The sequence below is a fragment of the Ornithorhynchus anatinus genome, chromosome 3 (genome assembly GCF_004115215.2).
Source record: "Ornithorhynchus anatinus isolate Pmale09 chromosome 3, mOrnAna1.pri.v4, whole genome shotgun sequence".
NCBI lineage: Eukaryota > Metazoa > Chordata > Mammalia > Monotremata > Ornithorhynchidae > Ornithorhynchus > Ornithorhynchus anatinus.
In genome coordinates, this window is record NC_041730.1 from 91,825,372 (window position 1) to 91,845,927 (window position 20,556).

General features: G+C 45.2%; 1 protein-coding gene across 3 annotated transcripts in view; it reads left to right on the forward strand.

The window, feature by feature from the left end:
• Window positions 1-10,929: 10,929 nt before the first annotated feature.
• FYB1 (FYN binding protein 1) overlaps window positions 10,930-20,556 on the forward strand; it is a 200,933-nt gene continuing 191,306 nt past the window's right edge. For 2 of the 3 annotated variants that reach the window (XM_029060973.1, XM_029060976.2), the window contains exon 1: window positions 10,944-11,005. The gene's annotated coding sequence lies outside the window, so the exon portion shown is untranslated. Of the gene's footprint in view, window positions 11,006-20,556 lie in introns of all 3 variants that reach the window. The other variant, XM_029060977.2, reaches the window with a different exon arrangement.

Below are 20,556 nucleotides of genomic sequence, written 5' to 3' on the forward strand. Positions count from 1 at the left end.
GTGTCCAACCTGATTAACTTGTATCTGCCCCAGGACTTAGAACAGTGCTTGACACATAGTAAGTGCTTAACAAATATTTTTATTATTATCATTATTATTGTGCAGATACATAGACCTACACTTCTTCTTCCATGTCTTGGTGGCAATCCTTAGAATGCCGGAGGTGTCAGCATCTTCAACTGGACCGTAAACGCTTAATAAACACCACATTTATTATGATTAACAAATATCCCCAATTATTATATTTACAATAGAAATAAAAGAGGTGGTCCCTGTCCTGGAGGAATTGATAGTCTAGAGACAAGAGACAGGCACGGATCGTATGCATGCAGTGGGGACAGCTGGAAAACTATGGATACAATTGACATTAATTCTAAAGGCATTTCTATCGGTTACCGATTTGTACATTCCAAGCTCTTAGTACAGTGCTCTGCACATAGTAAGCACTCAATAAATACTATTGAATGAATAAAGGCATGAGAGAGGCTTTATAAGGCCTCTATCAATCAATCAATCATATTTATTGAGCGCTTCCTATTTGTGGAGCAGTGTACTAAGCACTTCATTCAACCATATATATTGAGAGCATGCGGTGTGCAGATCACTGTACTAAGCTCTTGGGAGAGTACAATATAACAATAAACAGACACATTCTCTGTCCACAACAAGCTTACAGTCTAGAGGGCTTGCGAGCGTAAAGTATAACAGGGTTGGTAGGAACATTCCCTGCCCACAAGTTTATCAAAGTAGCCAGTGCCTGCTCACTCAAATCAAATCTTCTGTTTTTGCATTTTGATTTAGAAAAATGTTTTTCCTCAAAGGCCTAGTGACAAAGAGAAAAGAACGTCTCCCTCCAACCGGGGTTATTAGAATAATGATAGGGAAATCTCATTGTGGGCAGAGCTGACTGCTGGAGGAGTTGGAGAGAGCAGGAAATCTTTCCTAGGGATGACCTTTCCCAGATCCACCTGTGCAGGAGCCAATCAAGCTGGGTGGGACCCTTTAAATTCAGGAGACCCATCCTCCCCCTTCCTCCACTTCATCCTATACCTGCTTCGATCTTGCTTGTAAGTAAATCTTCCCCGGTGTGTGCTGTTTTAGGAAACCTTGTCTGTAAAGTTATGAGTCTGTGTACTAAGAGTTAAGGAAATGTGCTCAATTGCAATTGCGTTCCCCTCATTTGCTCTAGACCTTTCATTCATTCATTCAATAGTATTTATTGAGCGCTTACTATGTGCAGAGCACTGTACTAAGCGCTTGGGATGAACAAGTCGGCAACAGATAGAGACGGTCCCTGCCGTTTGACGGGCTTACGGTCTAATCGGGGGAGACGGACAGACGAGAACGATGGCACTAAACAGCGTCAAGGGGAAGAACATCTCGTAAAAACCGATGGCAACTAAATAGAATCGAGGCGATGTACGATTCATTAACAAAATAAATAGGGTAACGAAAATATATACAGTCGAGCGGACGGGTACGGTGCTGTGGGGATGGGAAGGGAGAGGGGGAGGAGCAGAGGGAAAAGGGGAAAATGAGGCTTTAGCTGCGGAGAGGTAAAGGGGGGATGGCAGAGGGAGTAGAGGGGGAAGAGGAGCTCAGTCTGGGAAGGCCTCTTGGAGGAGGTGATTTTTAAGTAAGGTTTTGAAGAGGGAAAGAGAATCAGTTTGGCGGAGGTGAGGAGGGAGGGCGTTCCAGGACCGCGGGAGGACGTGACCCGGGGGTCGACGGCGGGATAGACCTCTTCTGGTACCTCAGTGTTAAATAGTCGGGGAAGGTCAAGTTTCTAGATTATGAGCTTGTTGTGATCAGGAGCTGTGTCTGTTGTACCGTACTCTCCCAAGCACTTAGTAAGCGCTTTGCACACAGTAAATGCTCAATAAATATGATTGAAGGCCAGGAAAATCCCATCAACCGAACCCCATAACCGGAGGGAAATGTATCTATCTTCCATGAGTGATATTCCTCTTTTGTTGGCAGATGGAGGTTGGGAGGAATCAAATTGGTCTTAAAGTAGTAGGCGTGCCATTTTCACCAGAAGGGTAAACTTGTAGTGAAGCTATAAGAGGGTAAGGCTTTGTGGGGGGTGATTTGAAAGGTGGAGCTTGTGAGAGGCAGAAGCCCAAGGGCTAATAGTAGCCACAGCTTTTACTGAGTGCCCAGTTAGTGTGGTGCACTATATTAAGCCTTTAGTAAGAATATTATACTGAAGTCATGTGTTAATTTCTCCCAAAGAGCTTGCTCTCTAAGGGAGAAACAAAACTCTGGGTCAAAAGCCCTCAGCCAGGCCTCAGGGGGAAATGGAAGCCACGAAACAGCTGACGCTGGGTTGGGAGGCCAGATGGCTCCAGTTGGCCCCAGAAGAGGAACATATAGCTGAGTGAGGTGATTCCCCAATGCAACCCCAGTCCTGGAGTTGGGCTGAGGATCCGGGGCCTGCCAATTGGGGAACAAAGAGGAAGTGGATTCACCATCTTGGCCACTCCACTTCCTGCCAAACCCCTTATGTCACCAGAGAGGATGAGGTCAACTTCACACGCTGACAGAAAAGCTAAAAATTTCTTCCCCACTCTCCAAATAATAATGTTGGTATTTGTTAAGCGTTTACTATGTGCAGAGCACTGTTCTAAGCGCTGGGGTAGATACAGGGTAATCAGGTTGTCCCACTTGAGGCTCACAGTTAATCCCCATTTTACAGATGAGGGAACTGAGGCCCAGAGAAGTGAAGTGACTTGCCCACAGTCACACAGCTGAAAAGTGGCAGAGCTGGGATTTGAGCCCATGAGCTTCGACTCCGAAGCCTAGCCTCTTTCCACTGAGCCACGCTGCTTATCTCCAAACGTTGGGTCTTCATTACATACCATTCCAATCTGGTAATTACCCATTAATTAAGCCCTTACTCCGTTGCAAAGAACCGTACTGAGTGCTTGAAAGAGTACAGTAGAGTTAGGAGACTTAATTGCTGCTCTCTAAGAGCTTATGAGGTAGTATTTATTGGGTGCCTACCCCTGTTCAGTGAGCAGGGGTGCTGTGCTGGAGACTTCCTCTACGCAGGAGGCTGTTTGGGAAAAGTATGATAAAACGAACTCTGTCCGTGTTTCAGATGCTACTCATCCAGAAGAAATGATTTTGTGTGTGCTGTCATTCTGGTAGTGTAACATGACGATGCCATGTGAAATATTTTGTGCCAGTTTGTCCAAGGTCACCTGAACTTAAAGGGTTTTCCCAAAAGGATCCCTGATTCCTCCCCCAGTACCACCCCCAAATCGCTACAGAGCTTCTGTGCTCCTTCTTCAGGTGACTTGAATACAGGTCCCACATCTGAGGGACGGAATTTGGTAGCGGAAGCCGAGTTGGAGGGAAGGAGCCTGGAGGTGACGTTAAAATCGTGGGCTCCTGGAGCGGAGGGATCATGTCTACCGACTCCATTGGATAGTACTCTCCCAAATACTTACTAAAGTGCTCTGCGTATGAAGTGCTCAATAAGTAGCACTGATTGATGGCCTAGTGGAAAAAGGACAGGCCTGGGGATCAGAGGTCATGAGTTCTAATCCTGGCTCCGCCACATCTGCTGTGTGACCATAGGCAAGTCCACTTCTCTGGGCCTCAGTTACCTCATCTGTAAATTGGGAATCAAGATTGGGAGCCCCATGAGGGACATGTACTGTGTCTAACATGATTATCTCATATCTACCCCAGTGCTTAGAACAGTGCTTAGGACATCCATTCATTAGCATTTATTGAGTGCTTACTATGAGCAGAGCACTGTACTAAGTGCTTGGAATGTACAATTTGGCAATAAAGACAATCCCTGCCCATTAATGGGCTCACTGTCTAAGTGGGGGAGACAGACAGCAAAGCAAAACAGAACAAAACAAGACAACATCATCAAGATAATTAAAATCATGGAGATATACTCATTAAAATAAAAGGGTAATAAATAATATTTACAAATAAGCAAAATGCTAAGGGGAAGGGGGAAGAGCAGGGGGTGGGGGGGAAGGGAGAGGAGGAGGAGCAGAGGGAAAGGGGGAGCTCAGTCTTGGGAAAGCCTCCTGGAGGAGGTGAGCTCTCAATAAGGTTTTGAAGAGGGGAAGAGTTAATGTGGTGGATGTGAGGAGGGAGGGCATCCCAGGACAGTGATAGGACGTGGGCCGGGGGTCGACGGCGGGATAGGCAGGAATGGGGGACAGAGAGGAGGTGAGCGACAGAGGAGCAGAGTGTATGGGGTGGGCAGTAAAAGAGAAGGGAGGTGAGGTAGGGGGCAAGGGGATGGAGAGCTTTGAAACCAAGAGTGGGGAGTTTTTGTTGCGTGCGGAGATTGATAGGCAACCACTGGAGGTTTTTGAAGAGGGGAGTGACCTGCCCAGAGCGTTTCTGCAGGAAAATGATCCAGGCATTGGAATGAAGAATACAGTGGAGTGGGGTGAGACAGGAGGAAGGGAGATCCGAGGGGAGGCTGACACAATAATCCAGTTGGGATATTATGAGAGCTTGTACCAGCACGATAGCAGTTTGGATGGAGAGGAAAGGGTAAGTGCTTAACAAATACCACAGTTATTATTATTATTATTATTAGGTGTCCAAGCCAGACGGGGTTCAGGGCTGCTGAAAACTGGACTGTTCATTATAAAACCAGGTGAATGATTACTCCAGTTTCAGTCAATTGTATATATGGAGCATTTACTGTGTGCAGAGCACTATAATAAACACTTGGGAGAGTGCATTGTAACATTAAACAGACATTCTCTGCCCTTAATGATCTTATAGTCTAGAGAGGGAGAGAGACATGAATATAAATATTAGCGTGGCATCCTCTTCCTCCTAAGCCTGCTGGGATGGTTTGGAGTGGGGAGATCCTAGGCTAGCGGGAACAGCCTGAATTTTCACACCTCAGCCTACTCTTCCAAGGCAAAGTCTTTGCTCAATCAAGGTGCCATTATTACTCTGAGCACTCAAAGCACCCAAGTCCATTAAGCTAAGCCTCATAAGTACAATTCTACTGAATTATCTGGCTATTTCACCGCCCCCACAACTCTCTAAAAGGCCACCTGAAATATCAAGATAATGGTGCCCAAGTGCATTTTGGGCACCTAGAGTTATTTAGATAACGTGTGCAGGCCTACACAGCTATCTCATGTACTGTGAGCACTTCAGGAGGAGCGTAGCTGGAAGCATGACTGCGGTTTAGATGCCGGAGGAAATCACCACCACGGTTTCACGGTCTTTGGCTCTTTCCTGTGCCTCTGGATAATAATGAAAATGTTGGTATTTGTTAAGCAATTACTATGTGCAGAGCACTGTTCTAAGCGTTGGGGTAGATACGGGGTAATCAGGTTGTCCCACGTGAGGCTCACAGTCTTCATCCCCATTTTGCAGATGAGGGAACCGAGGCAGAGAGAAGTGAAGTGAGTTGCCCGCCGTCCCACACAGCTGACAAGGGGCAGAGCTGGGATTCGAACCCGTGACCTCTGACTCCCAAGCCCAGCCTCTTTCCACTGAGCCACTTGGTGGCAGGAGGGTGCATGGCCCATTCCTGTCCCAGAACTGCAGTGAACCTCAGTGAGATTGCCCTCCTTCCTCCCAGTCACCCCTAACTGCAGAAATCGCGAGTGTCTTTATGTTGGTATTTTTTGTTAAGCGCTTACTATGTGCCGAGCACTGTTCTAAGCGCTGGGGTAGACACAGGGGAATCAGGTTGTCCCACGTGGGGCTCACAGTCTTAATCCCCATTTTACAGATGAGGTCACTGAGGCACAGAGAAGTGAAGTGACTTGCCCACAGTCACACAGCTGACAAGTGGCAGAGCTGGGATTCGAACTCATGAGCCCTGACTCCAAAGCCCGTGCTCTTTCCACTGAGCCACGCTGCTTCTCAACCTAGGCTGTTTATCAACCCTATGGCTATGTATGGGCCCAGGGAAGAATGGGGTCAAGTGATGGATCAGAGAGTAGAGAAGGACACTATGAGAAGCAGCATGGCTTAGTGGAAAGAGCACCGTCTTGGAAGTCAGACGTCATGGGTTCTACTCCTGGCTCCGCCACTTGTGCGTCGTGTGACTTTGGGCAAGCCATTTAACTTATCTGCGCCTCAGTTACCTCAATCTGTAAAATGGGGATTAAGACTGTGAGCCCCATGTAGGACAGCCTGACTTCCCTGTGCCTTGCCCAGTGCTTAAGATAGTGCTTGGAACATAGTAAGTGCTTAACAAATGCCATTATTATTAATTACTCACAAGTTGTTCTCAAAATGGGTGGTCCACCTAGAGCAGATCGGAGGTAGTGTTGACCAGCAGATTAAGAATAAAATAAGCTTTTTTATATATTCATTAAGCACTTACTATAATAATATCTGTTTCACCCTTACTATGTGTCAGGCACTGTACTAAGCGCTAAGGTAGATACAAGCAAATTGGGTTGGACATAGCCCCTGTCCCAGGTGGGGCTTCCAGTCTCAATCCCCATTTTACAGATGAGGTAACTGAGGCACAGAGAAGTGAAGTGACTTGCCCCGGGTCACACAGTAGACAAGTGGAGGAGCTGGGATTAGACCCAGGTCCTTCTGCCTCCCAAATCCGCGTTTTATCCACCAAGCCACCTGCTTCCAATTCCCAGCTCTGCTTCTGACTTTCTGGGTGATCTTGGGCAAATCTATGTCCAAGGCCTTACTCTATGCCTCAGTTTCCTCATATGTAAGTGGGGGGGGGGGAATGGTCTTTGCCTCCACCTCACATAGATTTAGTGAGGATGAAATAAGGTAATTGTTGTGCAGCACTTTGAATGATAGTAATAATGGTATTTAAGCGCTTACTGAAGGCCAAGCACCATAGTAAATGCTGGAGTAGTTTCAAGATCGTCAGGTCAGACCCCCATGTGTACTGCATGGGGCTCACAGTTTATCAGAGGGAGAAGATGTATTTAATCCCCTTTTGGCAGGTGAGGAAACTGAGATGCGGAAAAGTGATATGGCCAAGGTCACCCAGCAGGGATTTTGGAGAAATAAAACTCCTTTTGTTGATCGATCAGTGATAACTACTGTGCACTTAAAATGGTGCTCTGCACACAGTAAGAGCTTGCTAGACTAATACAGAATTTGTAAACATGCTCCCCACCCACAAGTAGTTTACAGTCTAGAGCTCTGTAAATAAATTACAGCCATGTATATACGTCCCGTGGAGCTGAGGGTGGTGTGAATATCAGATGCTTGAAGGAAACCGATCTAAGCACATAGGTGATGCAGAAGGGAGCGGGAGTAGGGGAAAATAGGATTTAATCTGGGAAGGCCTCTTGGAGGAGAGATGACTTTAATAATGCTTTGAAAGAGGGGAGAGTGGTGGTCTGTCATGTGGAGGGAGGGAGAGGGAATTTACTAATCAACCTATGGTATTTATTGAGTACTGAGTGTGTGTAGAGCATGAGACTGAGTGTTTGAGAAAACAATATTATCGAGATAAAAATAATGGTATTTGTTAAGTCCTTACTATGTGCCAAGCACTGTTCTAAGCGCTGGGGGAGATACAAGGTAATCAGGTCATCCCAAGTGGGGCTCACAGTCTTAATCCCCATTTTCCAGATGAGGGAACTGAGGCACAGAGAAGTGAAGTGACTTGCCTAAAGTCACACAGCTGATAAGTGGGCGGAGCTGGGATTAGAACCCATGACCTCTGACTCCCAAGCCCTTGCTCTGTCCACTAAGCCATGCTGCTACCATCTCTGGCTTCAAGGAGCTCAGACAGACAATAAAATAAGTTACTGATAGAGGAAGCAGCGGTATATAAATAAGGATATGTGAATGCTTGGGATGGGTTGGGGGGAAGAGGTATCAAAGTTCTTAGGGGGTATAGACCCAAGTTCAGAGGTGATAGAGAAGGGCGGGAGAATCGGGTTGGGGGGCGCAGAGGATGAGGTGAGTCACGGAAGGCTTCCGGAGGAGCGATGATTTTAGTAGGGCCTTGAAGATGCACAGAGAGGTGGTCTGTCAGAGATGAAGCAGGAGGGAGTTCCAGAAGAATGTTAGACCTTGGTGATTAACTAGTCGATGTTGCTGGAATTAAGAGAAGCAGCAGGGCATAGTGGAAAGAGTCAGAAGACCTGAGCTCTCATCCCAGCTCCACCACTGGTCTGCTGTGTGACTTTGGACAAGTCACTTCACTTCTCTGGGCCTCAGTTTCCTGATCGGCAGGATGGGGATTTAATATCTGTTCTCCTTCCTTCTCAGACTGAGCCTCATGTAGAATCCAATTATCTTGTAATTATCTCAGTGCTTCATACAGTGCTTGACACTAAGTGCATTATTATTAGTAGTATTCATTCAATAGTATTGAGCACTTTCTATGTGCAGAGCACTGTACTAAGCGCTTGGAATGTACATATTGGTAGCAGAGAATTAGTAGTAGTACTAATGTTGTTATTATTTACTTTTAAATGAGGAATGGCCTAGGAGCAGGTTAGAAACAGGTAGCAAAGTTCAAAAGTTTAATCCCTTGAATAAATAGGCACTGGGTTTTATAAAATTAGCAATACTTGGACTCAATAATAGTGGTATTTAAACGTTTACTAGTTGCCAGGCACTGTACTAAGGACTGGGGTAGATACAAGATAATCCAGTGGAACACAATCTTGTAGCACATGGGACTATCAGACTTAATTCCCCTTTTACAGATGAGGTAACTGAGGCACATTCAGTAGTATTTATTGAGCGCTTACTATGTGCAAGGCACTGTACTAAGCCCTTAGAATGGACAATTTGGCAACGGAGAGAGACGATCCCTGACCAGTGACCCGCTCATAGTCTAAACGGGGGAGACAGACAGCAAAACAAAACAGAACAAAACAAAAACAAGACAACATCAAGATAAATAGAATCAAGGAGAAGTACATCTCATTAACAAATTAAATAGGGTAATATATACAATTGAGAAGTGAAATGACTTGCCCAAGGTCACACAGCAGACATGTAGCAGAATGAGGATTAGAACACCGGTCTTTCTGACTCCCATGCTCATACTCTATCCATTAGACCACACTGCTTCTCTGTGAAAGTGCACAACATCAGTAAACCATGTTAAGTACCGTGAGCCCCTGGGGACACAACCTTTCAAGAGCCTTCTCTGGGTAAGGCAAGATATTCGACAGAGAGAGGAGAATCTTTTTTCTGAAAGTGAGTCTAGTTTTATTACATCTTTTCCCACTCAGGCATTTGGGAACGTTTGGGGTCCGAAGGGAGGCCTTGTAGCCTAAAGGAAGGTGCTTGCGACAGGAATCAGGGAGTAAGAAAACTCAGTACCAGCCTCCCTCTCCCTTCTTTGTCACCTGTACACTTGGAATTGCGACCTTTGGGCATTTGACATTTACCTCATCCTCAACCCCACGGGACTTATATATGTATCTTTAGATCACAGTATAAATTATTCATCTATATCAATGCCTGTCTCCTCCTCTAGATTGTAAGCAAGGGAAGGAGCGTGGTTTAGCGGAAAGAGCAGGGGTTTGGGAGTCAGAGCACAAGGGTTCTAATCCCAACTCCGCCACATTTCTTTTGTATGACCTTGTGCAAGACACTTCTCTGTGTCTGTTACCTCATCTATAAAATGGCAGTTAAGGCTGTGAGCCCTACTTGGAACAACCTGCTTACCTTCGATCTACCTTAGTGCTTAGAACGGTGCTTGGCACATAGTAAGTCCTTTACAAATACCATAATTATTATTATGCTTATTGTGGGCAGGGGTTGTATCTACCAACTCTGTTGTACTCTCCCAAGTGCATAATACAGTCCTCTGCACACTGGAGGTGCCTAATAAATACTACTGACGACGATGCAATTCCATGTCCTAACCCTCAGTTTCCTCATCAGTAAAATGGAAATAAAATAAATGCTCTTCCTCCCTCTTAGTTCATGTCCATGTGGGACTCATAATCTGTCAAATCTGCTTGTATTTTATCTACCCCTGTACTTGGGACATAGTAGGTGCTTTACGAATATCATCATATTAGCTATGATTATTATGATATTAATAGCAGCATGACCTAGTGGCAAGAGCAGGGGCCTGGGAGTCAGAGGACCTGGGTTCTAATACCAGCTCCACTCCTTGCCTGCTGTGTGACCTTGGGCAAGTCACTTCACTTCTCCGTGCCTCGGTTCCCACATCTGTTAAATGGGGAGTTAATATCTGTCCCCGTGTGGGAAAGCTCACCTCCTCCAAGAGGCCTTCCCAGCCTGAGCTCCCCTTTTCCCTCTGCTCCCTCTACCCCTCCTTCACCTCTCCGCAGCTAAACCCTCTTCTCCCCCCTCTCCCTCTGCTCCTCCTCCTCTCCCATCCCCTCAGCACTGTACTCGTCCGCTCAACTGTATATATCTTCATCACCCTATTTATTTTGTTTAATGAGATGTACATCACCCCGATTCTATTTATTTGCTATTGTTTTAATGAGATGTTCTTCCCTTCGACTCTATTTATTGCCATTGTTCTTGTCTGTCCGTCTCCCCCGATTAGACCGTGATCCCGTCAAAGGGCAGGAACTGTCTCTGTTACCGATTTGTACATTCCAAGCGCTTAGTACAGTGCTCTGCATATAGTAAGCGCTCAAAAAATACTACTGAATGAATGAAAGACAGGGACTGTGTCTGACCCGATTGATGTGTATCCATCTCAGTGCTTAGAACAAGCGCTTGACATCTAGTAAGAGCTGAAGACATACACCACAATTATTATTGTTATTAGTCTTCCAGCATAACCTTCGATGGCTGTTCTGGCTTACTCTGTGCTTGTTTTACTTAATCTTTATGTGGCATACCCTTCCAAGCTCTTTTGGTCATGCGACTGCTGGGAGTTTCATAGATAACATGCAAATAAGGATATTGAAAAGTGGAAGGCAGGACAGAGCAACCACAGAGTTGCAAAAAAAGGAAGTGTGCATTGCCGGCAGACTTGCACACTCACCGTACAAGTCAGAGCATCTCTGGGGGTGCTGCATGTGGAGTGTGCTGGCTGACCACTCTAATTCTGGTAAGTTACAATGGGCATTTTATCCTTTATTCCTTTAGCATTGAAGGTCGATCCCTAAGCAGAATGTCTGGGTGCTTTTCTGCCCTCGTCCTACCCTGCCGCAGCAACAGCAGCGAAGCGGGATAGAATCTCTCCCTCTCCGCCTTCCTGTGTCCCACTTTTTGGGAAATATGTTGCTCCTTCACTCTTAGGGCTGAGGAACTTCCCTGCCCCTGGAATCTTTCTTTCAAGCTATGGAGTCTGGAGGATGGAGAAAGTCTGTCTAAGCGTAAACGGAGTTCCTTCTGGAAGAGATGGGGGAGTCCTGCGCCACGTCCCGGTGGTGGGTATAAGCCGAACAGATAGGAAGAAAAGAAAGATTCCCTCCTGAGGCACACCTCGGCCTTCCTTTTGGAGAGCCTTGGTGGTCTGGGTGTGGATTACTGTAAATCTGAGCTTCTTCAAGGTCCCTTTGTATTTCACAATATTCATGACGAAAGTTGAACTGCGTCTTTATTTTGCGTTTGTGGAGTGCTTACCGAGTACAGTGAGTTACAGTGGGGAAAGGTGCAGGGTTATCGTACCTTCTGGGGGATTACCAGTCTGTCTGGGGTCGGGGGGGGTAGTCACAGGGGGTAGGGATCTGGTGACATCCAGAGTGTTAATCATAATAATGACAAAATCCTTTAGAGCTGCAGTATAAAATGTTCAGAGAAAACTTTCATTTTCTGTCAAACTGGATGTGACTTTTTTTAGATAAAATACTCTGTTTCTCAGCTATGTAAGGATCATCCAGAAAGGCTTTCCCTTCAGTACTTCAAGATCAACCTTTTTTAATAATAATTGTGGTATTTGTGAAGCAATTACTTTGGTGTTCTGAAAAAGCAGCATCGCTGTGATCTGATACTCCGGAATCAGAGCAGCTTCAAGGCCAGAATAAGAACTGGGCCTCCTCATCCCATCGCTTTGCCCAAACTCCGGATCTTCACAGAGGCATGAGCAAGCTAGGCCTGCCTCTTTCCACTTTCCATGCCTGGGAAGAGGGGTTTCATGGGGCCAAGGAGTAGGGAGGAGGGGAGGAGGAGGTAGGAGAAAGGAGAGGGCAAAGTCAAGGAAGAGGAGAATTCGGTTTGAACTTGACTTGCTGTGAGCCCGTTGTTGGGTAGGGATTGTGTGTATCTGTTGCCGAATTGCACTTTCCAAGCGCTAAGTACAGTGCTCTGCACACAGTAAGTCTCAATAAATACCAATGAATGAATGTACTTGCTGTATAACTTGCTGCAAGTCACTTCACCATCTTCAAGATGGTCATAATATAGGAACATATATTGGACCCCCAAACTGTGCTCTTCTACACCCCAGCTACCTTCACATTCTTAATGTTAAACAATGATACTTATTGCTGCTTGTAGAACCTTCTACTCAGTGTTACAGGAGGAGTAGAAGACATTGTGTCTGTTCTCAGGGAGCTTACAATCGAAATGGGAGAGACAGAAAGACACAGATTACTTAAGCTTTCCTAATCACTTGATGCAGTGCTCTGCATCCAGTAAGTGTTCAGTAAATACCATTGACTGACTACGTATAGCAGGAACGGGAAAAAGAACAATCCAACCCCGGTTGATGGCAAGCCAATGTAGGAGAAGTGATGGTATTTGTTGAGCACTTAATAAACACAAGACATTGTACTGAGGGAATGAGTCTTACAAGACGACCACACTACTAAAAAGGAGCTTTTGAGGAAATGAGGTGCCTGAAAAGAAATCAGCTGCCTACAGCTGTCTCCAATCCTTCGAATGATAAACTGGTGGAACTGTTTGGGGGGGGGGAAAGAATGACGGTATTTATTAAGTGCTTACTATGTGCCAGACACTATATTAAATGCTGGGCTGAATACAGTTGCTTTCCCACATTGGGCTGATGGTCTCAATCCCCATTTTACAGATGAGGCAACTGAGGCACAGAGAAGTGAAGTGACTTGTCCAAGGTCAAACAACAGACAAGTGGCCAAGCTGGGATTAGAACCCATTATCTTCTGACTCCCAGGCCAATGCTTTATCCACTATGCCATGTTGCTTCTTTGAAGGTAAAATGAAAGTAAATTACTTAGTCTTCTATAGAGATTAGCCATAGAAATGGCCTGGAGGTACTGACTGGCACATTAAAATGAGAGCAGTTTGCTCCTCAGTTAGGAAGATGGGGAAACGCTGCTTTCCCCCCAAAATGTCTTTATAAATTAAGCCTCCTATGAACTGTCAATTCTGAATTTTTTAATGCAAGCCACTGTCAACCTTAGCACTTTACAAAATAGACACTTATGCTCATTGAAATGCCAAGGTTAGAAAGCGAACCAGGCTTGGATAAAGTTATTAATCATATTCACTGAGCACTTCCTGTGAGCAGAGCACTTTTGTTAAGCACTTGGGAGAGTACAATATAACAGACACATTCCCTGACCCCAGTGAGCTTAGAGTCTAGAGGGGGAGACTGGCATTAATATAAATAAATTATGGATTTATACGTAAGTGCTGTGGGGCTAAAGTGTGCTTAGGGGGTAAAAGGAGCAAAGCAACGTAAAGCAGAAGGGATTGGGAGGTAAGGAAATGAGGGCTTAATGAGGGAAGGCCTCTCAAAGGAGATGTGCATTCAGTAAGGCTTTGAAGATGGGGAGAGTAACTGTCAGATACGAAGAAGGAGATTCGGAGAGTAATTGTCGGATACAAAAACGGAGAGCGAACATGGCCGGAGGAAGGACATAGGTGAGAAGTCAGAGGTGAGATAGACAGGATCAAGGTACAGTGAATAGATTGGAATTAGAGGAGCAAAGAGTGCAGGCTTTATCATAGTAGGAGAGTGGAGAGGTGAGGTAGGCGGAGGCAAGGAGGTTGATAGCTTTAAGGCCAATGGTAATGAATTTCTGTTTGAGGAGGAGGATGGGCAACCACTGGAGGTTCTTGAGAAGTGGGGACTGAGTGATTTTTGTAGAAAAATAATCTGGGTAGCAGGTTGAAGAATGGACTGGAGTGGGAAAGGCAGGAGGCAGGGAGGTCAGCGAGGAGGCTGAACTCAAATCTTCGTCCATATGCTTCCCTTCGACTCAAAATTTCAGCTCCGTGGACCAGATCCAGATTCTGCCAAGGGACCGTGTGTATCCCACCTGGTTAGCTGGGTGCTACTGGGGGAAGAGTCAAGTCAAAGAAATCTCCGAGACCATCTTTGCCACCCTGCTGCAGTAGTACATCAGATGACTTCCCCTAGGCGTGTTAAGAATTACACGGCTGCCACTGGTGGGAGATGAGCTAATAACACAAACACTTTGCCCTTGTACGGTCTTTTATTCACGACATTCTAGTCTGGAAGTTGTTGTCGAATGAGTAATTTTATATTCAATGTGCCAGACTGTGAAAGATACAGGCTTGATACAGGCCGTCCCCACGGGGAGATGGAGAAGCAGCGTGGGTTAGTGGAAAGAGCCCGGGCTTGGGAGTCAGAGGCCATGGGTTCTAATCCCGGCTTCGCCGCTTGCCTGCTGTGTGACTCTGGGCAAGTCACTTAATAATAATAATGTTGGTATTTGTTAAGCGCTTACTATGTGCCGAGCACTGTTCTAAACGCTGGGGTAGACATAGGGGAATCAGGTTGTCCCACGTGGGGCTCACAGTCTTCATCCCCATTTTCAGATGAGGGAACTGAGGCACAGAGAAGTGAAGTGACTCGCCCACAGTCACACAGCCGACAAGTGGCAGAGCTGGGATTCGAACTCATGAGCCCTGACTCCAGAGCCCGTGCTCTTTCCACTGAGCCACGCTGCTTCTCTAATTCACTTCTCTGGGCCTCAGTTCCCTCATCTGTAAAATGCGGATTAAAACTCTGAGCCCCACGTGGGACAACCTGATCACCTTGTATCCTCCAGCGCTTAGAACAGTGCTTTGCACATAGGAAGCATTTAACAAATACCACCATTATTATCATTAACAAAGAGAATCCCTGGAGACTTGGTGGAGGTTGGGATGGAGAAGTCAAAAATGAGTTTAAAAGACAACCCTTAAAACAGAGCAACCTTAGTTTGCTAATCTCTTGAAAGGCTGCAAGGTGTTAAGTATCAACCAATGTGGTTTTAGAACAAAGAGTTCTCCAAAAATGGGCTGTTGATGGTGATATTAGAGCCTCTGTATAATAATAATGTTGGTATTTGTTAAGCGCTTACTATGTGCAGAGCACCGTTCTAAGCGCTGGGGTAGATACAGGGTCATCAGGTTGTCCCACGTGAAGCTCATAGTTAATCCCCATTTTACAGATGAGGTAACCGAGGCACAGAGAAGTGAAGTGACTTGCCCAAGGTCACACAGCTGACACGTGGCAGAGCCGGGATTCGAACCCATGATCTCTGACTCCCAAGCCCGGGCTCTTTCCACTGCGCCACGACGAACAGGCCTGGATTCTCCATTTTACAGATGAGGAAACTGAGCCACAGAGAAGTTAAATGACTTCCCCAAGGAAGTCCTCTGGCTCACGAGCCCATGTAAGCAGTTAACAAATACCACAAAAAAAGACCATGACAAGTTTTTCGTGTCGGCCCAATTGACTTTCCTCCTGAGACTGAACGTCAGGCCAGTAGTGCTTAGAACAGTGCTCGGCACATAGTAAGTGCTTAACAGATGCCATAATTATTATTACATGAAAGAGAACAAGAAGTGAAATCTCTCTGGACTTGAATAAGGCTCTTGATTCGATGATAATAATAATACTGGTGTTTAAGCACTTACTTGAGAAGCAGCGTGGCTCAGTGGAAAGAGGCTGGGCTTCGGAGTCGAAGGTCATGGGCTCGAATCCCAGCTCTGCCACTTTTCAGCTGTGTGACTGTGGGCAAGTCACTTGACTTCTATGTACCTCAGTTACCTCATCCGTAAAATGGGGATTAACTGTGAGCGTCATGGAGGACCGCCTGATGACCCTGTATCTACCCCAGCGCTTAGAACGGTGCTCTGCACATAGTAAGCGCTTAACAAAAAGCAACATTATTATTATTACTATGTGCAGAGCACCGTTCTAAGCACTGGAGTAGATACAGGGTAATTCGATCCCACATATCTATGCTCCACAGGGAGGGGATGGGTTGATATCAGAACTCTCCAAATGGTACCCAAAACGGGATTGGGGCTGACTGATCAAGAGATGTGCCGCTAAAACCATGGCAGCTTTTTCTCTGTGCTCTCCTTAAAATTTCAGTAGTAATAACTATGGAATTTGTTAAGCCCTCACTATGTGCCGAGCACCATGCTAAGCACTGGGATAGATACAATATAACCAGGTTGGACACAGTCCCTCCCCGAGATTAATGCTCTCCAAGGCAGGGACCGCCTCTTTTAATGTTAATGTATCTGCCCAAATGCCCAACATGCAGAAAATATCCAATGCAGTGCTCTGCACAGAGTAGTTAGTAAATACTTTGGGTTTAATCGTTTGCGGGGAAATGTATTTTTATGTTTTCTCTGAAATTCAGTGAATTAATGTTCAGGAGTGGGTCTGGCCTTCCAGAATAATGGGACCTGCCTCCCCAAAGAAGTCGAGTGGCCTTGGTTTAAACTCTAACTCACGACTGTGAGACTGGAAAGGGACATGCTGAAAGGGAAAGGGAGAGGGACTGGCTTCAGACCCAGAGCTTGTTTAGACAGCTGGCCGAGGATGTCTTTGACCAATTAATCGGTCATATTCACTGAGCACTTATTGTGTGCAGAGCAATGTACTAAAGCACTTAGAGTACAGTAGACACATTCCCTGCCCGCAGTGAGCTTACAGTCTAGAAGAGGTGGCAGACATTAATATAAATGAATAATTTACAGATGTGTACAGAAGTGTTATAGGATAAAATTAAAAAAAAGCCACTGTTTGTTTTCGACCAAAGTCCAAACCCACTTGTTTTTTTAAGTGTACCCACCCCATGTTATACTCAAGATGAAAGGTGATATGCAACAAGTAAAATCGGCAGTGAAATGTTGGGCTCGTTTGTTTTTAAAGGTATAAAAGTTCTTACTATATATGTCGGGTCTGTACTAAGTGTTGGGCACAGTCAAGATAATCAGGCTATTTTTGTTGTGTCCCACGGAGGGTTCATAGTCTAAATCTGGGGAAGGAAGATTTCATTCCCGTTGTACAGATAAGGTAACTGAGGCATAGAAAAGTTGATTGACTTGCCAAAGGTCGCACAACAGGTGAGTGGCAGAGCTGGGATTAGAACGTGGATCCTCTGATTCCTAGACCCATGCTCTTGCCACCAGAACACCCCGCTTCTCTTTGTCCAAGTACTGTTGAAATATTTTACTGAGCAAATTTCAGTTATCCACTAATAAATAGACATGTCTTCGTAATCTACTTGTGGAGCTCAGGAAATTGGAGTGAGAGAGTGGGAATTCTGGATTCTGCTCAACCACAGTGAACAGTTTTTATTATGTAGGATTGGGTCTTTGAACCCCAGAGGCTTCCAATGCCATGAGGGGGGTCGAAATCTGAAAGTCATCCTGTGTGGAACCCTCAGAGAGCTCCTACCTGGAAATAGGCAAGGACACTGGGACCTTGAGGATACATACCCCTGGGGGTCTCAAGCGCTTAGTAAAGTGCTCTATACATAGTAAGTGCTCAATTTCCCATTGATTTGACTGTAAGCTCACTGTGGGCAGGGAACTTGTCTACCAACTCTGTACTGAACTCTCCCAAGTGATTATTTCGTAAGTATCACTGATGGATAAAGTGGTAAAAATGGCCAACTTAAAATGCTTGAGGGGAGCTACTGGTATCAAATACTCATCACACAAATACTGCAACATCTAACCATTACTCCGCTATGTCCATCCTGTCTGTTTACCCCAGCGCTTACTACAGTGTTTGGCGTACAGTGAGTCCTTAGCAAATGCCACTATTACAGCCCAATGGTTTTAGGAGGTCTTCTGACGGTACATTATAAAACAAGGCTCTATCCTGCTTTTGACCACTTAGAGAAGCAGCATGGCTCAGCGGAAAGAGCACGGGCTTAGGAGTCAGAGGTCATGGGTTCTAATCCCGGCCCCACCACCTGTCAGCTGTGTGACTTTGGGCAAATCACTTAACTTATCAGTGCCTCAGTTAACCTCATCTGTAAAATGGAGATAAAGACTGTGAGCCTCAAGTGGGGCAACCTGATTACCCTGTACTACCCCAGTGCTTAGAACAGTGCTTGGCACATGGAAAGCGCTTAACAAATAGCAACATTATTAAATGCTCTTATATAGCATCCTACCTCCCCACCAGCTGGAGAAACATTTTTCGGGTCTCATCCTGGTGATGAGATTTTTTTTTTTATAAGATCGGCGATTCTATAGAATCCTCACCAATGGTATCTGAGTGCTTACTGTGTGCAGAGCACTGTGCTGAGGACTTAAGAGCAAAGGGGGGCCTGAGCCTCCGTGGTTGTAATCCTAGCCCGTAATTATTGGTTTGGAGCAGGTGGAGTCGGGGTGAGAAAAATGGTTATCATTTTTATAATAATGCTAATTCTCACCCGGTTTATTACAGGACTCTGCACCCAATGATACTATTATTTTTAATAGGCTCAAGTTGGCTTTTAACTTTTATAGATTACTCCCTCCAAAAACTTTTTGTTTTTGGAGGAAGGAGGGAACATTAGCATCTGTCCAGAGTTCTGTAGAGGTTTCACTATTTCCTCTTTTCCGGGGGGAACATTTATAAAAGATTTCCTCATTTCTTGGAATGGTCTATTTTTATTCCTCTTAACAAATAATGAAAAAAAGGAAACTCCCCATGTACAGAGAGAGGGGAGAAGTCTCTCCCTTACACCAGCTGTAGCTGCCTTTCTTTATGGCACTGTTGTTTTGAAAACAAAAGATCGAAAGAAATGCCATCTGAGTAGACCAGTGCTGAGCCTCTGTCAGAATTGTGCCTGGCAATAGCACCCAAGTGTTCTTAGAGAAACAGTGAAGTCATTGCTCTCTTGACCATGCAACATCCTGGATGGGAATATTATTATTATTAATAGTAGTATATTTCTATGGTATTTAAGCCCTTGCTATTTGACAGGCATCATAATAAACACTGGAGTAGGTACAAGATAATTGGGTCAGACACAATCCCTGTCCCACAATGGGCTCCCCATTTTACAGATGAGGGAACTGAGACATAGAGCAGTGGAGTGACTTTCCCAAGGTCACACAGCAGATAAATAGCAGATATGGGATTAGAACTCAGGTCCTCTGACTCCCAGGCCCATGTTGTTTCCACTAAACCATGCTGCTTCTTTACTATTTAGCATTCTTAACTTTTTTGCTCTTCCTATCCATCCTGGTCTCCTTCTTAACGAATACTCAATAGAAACTCTTTTCAAACTTTCTAGCATCCCCTGGGGTTTCCTCTAGTGGCATAGAAATGGATAGAGCCTTTATACATGAATTTATCTGAACCTTTCGATACTGACTGCTTGAACAACTTCCTTTAGTTATAATAGTTAATGAGATGTACATCACCTTGATTCTATTTATTTGCTATTGTTTCAATGAGATGTTCTTCCCCTCGATTCTATTTATCGCCATCGTTCTCATCTGTCCGTCTCCCCCGATTAGACCGTGAGCCCGTCAAAGGGCAGGGACTGTCTCTATCTCTTGCTGACTTGTTCATTCCAAGCGCTTAGTACAGTGCTCTGCACATAGTGCTCAATAAATACTATTGAATGAATGAATAATTGTGACATTTGTGCTCACTTTATATGTAATAACAATTATGGCATTTAAGTGCTTACTATGTGCCAAGCACTGTTCTAAGCACTAGGGTAGATACGATGTAATCGGGTTGTCCCATATGGGGCTCACAATCTTAATCCCCACTTTACAGATGAGGTAACTGAGACACAGAGACGTTAAGTGGCTTGCCCAAGCTGACGAGTGGAGGAGCCAGGATTAGAACCCATGACCTCTGACTCCCAAGCCCATGCTCTTTCCACTAAGCCATGATGTGCTGTAGATAATTTTTGTATCCATTCTAGTATCAGGCTGGACACAGATCCTGACTCTAAAGAAACTTCCAGTCAATGGGGGAAGGGAAACAGGTATTTAATCCCTATTTTACAGATGAGGAAACTGAGGCACAGAGATGTTGAGTGACTTGCCCAAGGTCACACAGCAAGAAAATGGTGGAGCCAGGGTTAGAACCCAGGTTTCCTCAGACCCCTTGCTCTTTCCACTAGGCCATGCTGTTTAACATAGTTCATCACTTGCTCAGCACCAGCTGATTGAAAGTATTTCTCTTTTTGTATTATTCTGGAACCCAACACCTACATTCCTGTGATATAGCTTTTTTTATGGTATTAGATATTTTTATGGTATTAAGTTTTTTTTTATGTATTAAGTGCTAGGCACTCTATTAAGCTCAAGGGGAGGTACAAGCTTATCAGGTCGGATACAGACCCTGTCCCACGTGGGTCTCACAGTCTTAATCCCCATTGTACGGATGAGGTAACTGAGGCACAGAGAAATAAAGTGACTTGATCAAGATCCCAGAGCGGACAAGTGGTGGAGCCAGAATTAGAA